Here is a 7399-nt window from a genome sequence, read left to right on the forward strand (position 1 = left end):
CTGTCGTACGATCCACTGCCTGACCATACCGTTTATCAGTGGCACGGGCTCCTAGGAGGATATCGTAGATCCTCCTTTTGTCCATTATTGGGTCGAGCGGGTGAGCTGTTCGATCGAGCGGGTGAGCCGTTCGGTCGAGCGTCGGTCGCCCGGACGCTAGCGTTCTCGGGCTGAGTGGGATGGGTGCTCGGCCAACCATCCGCTGCCCGAGTTCCGCTTTGAATATAATCTGCTCAGTTGTAACTCCGCTTGGCTGGTTCCGAGGTTTGATGTTAGGCCGACCGAGGTGGCCACTCGGCGTATACCTCACCGGCATATAATTTCCTGAGCGTCGGAAGCTCGGTATGTGACCGAGCTATAGTAACATCGGGTTGATATCAGCCTGACTATCCTTTGTTGGGATGTATACTATAAGTCTAGCTTTTGTATGAACATCTATTTTGAAATATTTTAAAATGAGAATCACATTGGTCAAATGTTTACATTTTATATTTATATATATGTCAATGCAGTTGTCCATTTAATTTATATTGTAGATAACATGGTGTGTGGTGCCACACAGAAGATCATGTTATCAGTTCCTTATAAATTATAAATAGTAGCTCACAACCAAGATGGATTGGGGCAAACCATTGGAACGGTTATAGTATAATTTGGTATTAGTCTGTCTTGACTATAAAATTACACTAGTACACTATGTGTGTATTGAGCAGGACCGTTTAAGGTTGTTTGATTTGTACTGACTACATAAAAAAATAGAACATCTGTTATTATGGATATGCATCCTCTTAATCCCTATATAATAACAAGTATATATAGTTAGTATTTATTTCTTTAACTTATCAATAGGTGAGATTTATTTATTAAATCAATAGGCCTGATGAGCTGGGAAATAGTACTGTTTATATGGTATGTTGTTGATTATAGAACGAATCTGTGTCCTAATTATTTAGGTTGATGATGTCCCCTTGAGGAGCTCATAAGGATTATCATGTAAACCCTGCAGGTGGGCTTAGTCCGGCATGATAATAAAGTTAAGTGGTACTACTTTTGGAATCAGATGTTAATTAATTGGGTTGTCAGTAACTCAATTAATTAACGAACATACGATATCTTAAACACAGGGAGATTAACGCACTCATGATAAAAAGGAGCTCATATTGTAATATGACATTGAAGCTAGGATTTCGGTTTCATATTGTAAATCTTATAAGATTTTACTTGTATTTGCTTCCCTCTTCTTCTTTTTTTCTATTGAGAGTTCATATAGGGCTTCTCCGCCTTCGGTAGATACCATAAAGGAGTGTTTTCATAATGGATGAGCGTGTCGTGTGTGGATCATTGGATTAGTCACCTCTTCTTGAGGTGAATACCAAGTAAATTCTCGTGTTAGCGTTGTGAGTCTTGTTTCGAGTCTTTCCGCTGCATATCAACAACAACGAAGTAAGCCAATGAAGCGCGGTGAGCTATTCAGCCCCTAGCTACAAATTGACCCTAACAATATTGATCCTCTTCGACCAACATCTCTCTGACATGGCTGAATAGTCCAGGCTCCTGAACCCGATTAGGGCACCAAGAGACCAGGCACCTGGACACGGTCAACTTAGAGTTGACTATTTTCTCATCATATCGCTTAGGTGATATGTCATCTAGAGTTTAGCTCACCCGAACCCAACTTCGGTCTTCTTTTTTAGTAGTATTCCCTCCTCGGCTTCTTGTATCTCACAAGAGTCACGCGCGTCCTTTTCATCCACTGGTGTACTCTTTTGCAACTCCTTTTCCCTCAGATGCACTAAGTTCGTTGACTCGCTTTTGGTGCTATCCCTCTCACTCACTGTATATTTCACTCGATTTCTTGTATTCCTAAGTTCTTGCACACTTAAATACAAAACATCAAAAATAACACGACCTAGCTTAACTCAATTGACCAAGTCCAAACTAGTTCAGGGTATTCATAATCTCTTCCTTTTTAATGTCCATCAACCCAAGTTAAGTTAAAGTTCAACAAACAATAAAAGAATGTAAACAGATAAATTTGTAATTATTACAAGTAATAAGTTTGATATAAATATAAGTAAATAATATAAAATTTTATACCTCCTCTTTAACTTAATTTATAATTTCTCCCCTTTTATCACGTACAAAAATGTTAGGGAAAATATGAAAAAATAGAAAAATATTGGGGAATTTTTTAGGAGTTTTAAACAGAGCGTTCAAGAACATGTCTTTTATCGAATTATTTTTCCAAAACAACTATTTTTACCAATTAATTTCCTGTTTTTAAAAAATAATTTAAAAAATTATTTGTAAGTTTAAAAAAATCCTAAAACTTTTGTCAATATTAAGCATAAGTATTTGAATCTTGATAAAAATTTTCACAAATAAAAAAAATTCTTCTATCAAGAATAAATAATTTTTAAACAGAATAGTTATTTTCAAATATAAATACTTAAAATTAGATTTTTATTTCTAAAAATCCTACGAATTTTATAAACATTCAAAATATAATTATAAAATTCAAAATATAATGGTCTTCAGTCGACCATTCAAGTTTTTCAAAATTAATCTTCAATTTTCTTAAATACTAAAATTATATTTTTTTTGATAAAAAATTCATAAAAAAATTATGTAAGTGTCAAAAAATCTTGAAATATTTTAATCTAACAGAAAACATAATTCATTATTATAGAGAAATTATGTTTTTTTAAATCAATTTTCAAAATCTTTGTAATCATTAAAATTCATTTTTAGAAATAAAACTTTAAAAAAAATAATATAACGGTAAAAAAATTTCAAAATTTTTTCCGTTAACCGATAATATCTTTATTTTTCACAGAAAAAAATTATATAAAAAATATAAACAGAAGATTTACAAAATAATAATTTTCTATCAATATAAAAATTAAACTAAATTAAATTTAAGCAAGCATATTAAATTAATTTAACAAGCTAAGTAAGATTTAGGAATCTAAAATAAATTCTTTTTTACTGGATTAATTAAATATTTTCTAAGAATATTATTTCTGACAATTTTTATAATTTAGCCCTTATAATTTCTTAAATATCAATTAAATCTATTATTATAATTCCCAAAATTTGAACTATGAAGAATGTTATGATTTGAGCATGCATAATTTTCTAACAATTCAATTTTACCTTTTAACTTTGTATTTTCGGTTTTAAGTTTATCAAAATCTTCGAACAAAAATGCATATTTCTTCTTTTCATTTATATATTGCATCCTAATTTTACAAAGTGATCTACTTAGCATTTGTACAACATCATATAATTGATCAGAGGGAAAGTTACATACCTCACTTATCATATCAGACTCATAGTTCGATGCTCCCCTTTTATCGTTGTTCTCGATGCTCATCTCAAACGAGCTTTCCTTGTCTTTTTCTTGATGACTTGTCATTAATGCAAGTCCAATATAGGCCTTAATTTTGGACTCTACTGACGACTCGTCCCACATTGCTTTTAGATTTTTGTGTTTCGATCACCTTGGCCCTTTGTCCTTCATGTGTCCTTCTTCTTTGCAGTTGTAGCATCTGACTTTTCTTTTTCCCCGGAGAACCTTGTCAGCCCATTTCTTATCAAAATTGTTAGACTTAAAAGAACTTTAAAAATTTTCTTACCATATAACTTTCTTCATTTTCGTCGAGCGATGATTCTAACTCCGGCTCGATTTTCTCGACTTTGAGTGCTACATTTTGAGTTGACTTATCCTCTTTATTTCATAAATCTACTCTCTCGACTCATGTAATTCAAAATAGAAAATAAAATTTCTAAACTACTTACCTCGAGGTTCTTGGAGATGTAATAAGAGTCCACTATAGACATCCATTCGGGTGTTCTCGAGAAAAGATTTAAAGCATACCTTTAAGAATCCTGATTTATTACTATTTCTCCGATGTTGGTGAGTCCGGTGACTAATTCCTTAATCCTTATGCGTAGATGAACTACGTTTCTTTCTTTTCCATCCTGAGGTTGCTAAGTTGGTTCCAGAGTAGGCCTCATCTTGCGAGTTTTGCCTCCGAGGCTCCTTCGTGTAATTCTAGGAATGTCTCCCAGAGCTCTTCAGCAGAGCCATAGGCGCCAATCTGACTAGTTTCTTGCGGTAGTAGAATGCTTAGCAAATGAAATTTTGTTTTGTTGTTGGCCACAAAATCAGTCTACTCCTTTCTACTCCACAAATGTTCTTTTTTCTTTGTATTGATCTCTGGGTGCTACAAAACCATACTTAATATATAGTTAGCAAAATTTCAAAATTAGTTTAAAAAATACCTCCATTTTCTTTTTCCATATCGTGAAATCCCCCACAAACTTTGGTAGGTTAATGCTCAATCCGGCCATTGTCTTATTGCTTTAGTCAGCGGTTGGTCATTCTAAAATGGTTAAACTCTGATACCAATTGTAGGTCCCGGTAGGTCGGCTAGGGAGAGATGAATAGTCTTACAAAAAGAGTTAGAACATTTCTCTTGCTATCTATTTTAGCAAGGACACACTTAATTAGTTAAAAACAATAAAAATATTAATTAAATGAAGAGGCAAAGATTACTTAGTTTACAACCGGGGAGGTTACTAATCTAAAACAGTAAAAGCTCTAATAAAAAGATCTCCTTTGAAACGGGAGGATTAGCCTCTTTATAGATGTTGAAAATGTAGAACAACAAAAATGGATTTACAAAATGAAAGTACAAGTTGTGCTATTTAAACTTTGAACACCAGGGCTCTATTTATAGTTCACTTATTGCAACTAGCTAGTTACTTATGTGGCGCTTCTTGGGCTCCTAGTGTTGGAACCCCAAGGTTGTTTTGGTGTGATCAACAAGTTAAGTTAGGTCCTGCGTTGTATTTAACCTTGTGTCTAAGTGTGCAGGAGCTTAGGAGCACAGGTACTCGAGCGGAAGACGCAGCTAGCGAGAAGGACGGCACGCTGTGCGTCCGAGGGACGAGGCGCTGCGAAAGAGTACACCGGCGGACGAGAAGGAAGCGCGGCGCGGAAGATTGCTCGGGGAGCAAGAGACGCAGCTAGCGAGAAGGTCGACGACCGAGGGACGAAGACTGCGGATGAGTACGCTGGCGGACGAGAAGGAAACACGCGGAAATTCCGAGGGACGAGAAGCCGGAGGGAAGCACGCTCGAGAAGACCGGAAGTTGGGTTCGGGTGAGCCCTTTTCCGGAAGGCAGAGATCACCCAAACGAGTAGGGGTGTCAAAAATGAACCCGACCCGACGACCCAACCCGAGTCGACCCGAAAAAAATCGGGTTCGGGTTGGACATTTTCGGGTTCGGGTTGGAGGTTTGAAAAGTAAAAGAGTCTCGGGTTGGGTCGGGTTGACCCGGGTTGACTTAAATATAGGGTTTTGTGGGTTTTTTTGGGGTTAAATCAAATTTTATTTTAAAAATTTAGATGTTTTTATGTATATTAATATCATGTTTGTATGATAATAATTGAATATTGAGATAAAAGTGAAGAATTATAGGGAAAATAGCCCAAAAAAGTCGTTTTGAATCGGATTTTCGGGTTATATGGGTCGGGTTCGGGTTGATCGGGTTGATCGGGTTGGTCGGGTTCGGGTTCGGGTTGAGGTGTTTTGGGTTGAACTCGGGTTCGGGTTGGGTTAAAAAAAAAAAAAACTCAACCCGACCCAACCCGACCCAACCCGACCCGACCCACCCGAATTGACACCCCTACAAACGAGCGAATCCGGAGCGGAAGAACCGGACTGAAGCGGGACTGAACCAGAGAAGCGGTCCCGGATGAAAAAGTCAACTGTGTTGACTTTCGGGGTCCGGGACGCCCGGAACTGACTGGGGCGCCCGGAATCCTTCCGGGCGCCCGGAACAGTAATTTTGACCAGATCGAGAATTATCTCGATCTGAACGTTGGGGGATAAATTTTATCCCCCCCAGGGTGCCCGGAACCTTTCCAGGCGCCCCGACCAAGGCTATAAATATAGCCTTGGTCCAGAAGCTTTTCATTAGTTCAGAAATTGTAACAACACTTGTGTGCTTCCACTGCTTTGATTAGCTTCAGTCTTTTTGTGCCTACACTGCTGTAAACGAGGCTTCTCCGTCTGAAGGAGTTCTTAGTGCAACCATCTTCCTTGGATTAACAACCTCCCCGGTTGTAACCAAGTCAAATCCGGTGCCTCGTTTTTATGCTTTATTTTCTGCTTAATCTATTTCTCAAGTGTTAGTTTAATTGTCCGAGAAAGGGTTGTGTTTTACTCAGGGCTATTCAACCCCCCCTTCTAGCCGGCCCAACGGTCCTACACCTAGATCCAGTCCGGACGCTTGGACTCGGTTGACTCGATCCACTCTGCAATGACTTCTTTCCAATGGATCAAGGCCCGAGCACTTGGACTCAGTCCAGGCACCTAGAGTAGGTTGATGTGGACTCCGTGTTGATCATCTTCGACCAATAACTTACTGACATAGTGGAATAGTCTAGGTGCATGGACCAGGTTCGGGCGCCTTGAGCCTAGGCACCTAGACCTGGTCTGGGCGCTTGGAGTCCAGGCACCTAAACCCAAATGGAGTATGGGCGCTTGGACATAGTCAACTCAAAGTTGACCATTTTCTCGTCGAGTCAATTGGGTGATACTCTGACCATTCAGAGTTGAGCTCACCCAAACCCAACTCTGACCTTCTCCTCGAGCAGTCTTCCTGCCCCAAATCTCATCCCTTGGAAGTGTCATGCAAGTTCTTTTCGTCCACTCGTGTACTCTTTCGCAACTCTTCGTCCCTCAAATGCATCGAATCGGTCGACTCGCTTCTCATGTCATCCTTCTCCCTCACTGCATTTTTCGCTTGACTTTTTTGTGTTTCTAAGTCTTTGCACACTTAGACACAAGGCATCAAAAATAACATGACCTAACTTAACTCACTTGACCATATCAAAATTAACCCGGGGTACTTACAAATGTGACCGTTGACATCGTGCAAGGTGATGAAGATCAAGAACCATAATTTGTCAAAAATTATAAAAAAAAAGAGAAATGACTAGTCAAACTGGAAAGCGGTATACAAACTATACTAGAATCTCTAGTGAAACGTAAAGTCTTTGGGTCTATAGTTTGAACACCGAAAGATGTAATTCCAATAGAATATAAATGATTATTTACATAAAAAAAATGGAAAAGGTGAAATTATGAGATACAAATTAAACTAGACTTGTAGCTCAAGGTTTCTCATAGAGACATGGAATCGATTATGAGGAAACATATTCATCTGTGATGGATGCCACTACTTTTCGATTTTTGATTAGTTTGGTTATATCAGAAAAACTAGAAATGCGACTTATGTATGTGATCACTGCATATTATACATGAAAATCCCTGAAGAATTCAAACTACCAAAAGTAAATGATGTAACCTCCAAGACCATGTTC

Source organism: Zingiber officinale, chromosome 5B (genome assembly GCF_018446385.1).
Source record: "Zingiber officinale cultivar Zhangliang chromosome 5B, Zo_v1.1, whole genome shotgun sequence".
NCBI classification, from domain to species: Eukaryota; Viridiplantae; Streptophyta; class Magnoliopsida; order Zingiberales; family Zingiberaceae; genus Zingiber; species Zingiber officinale.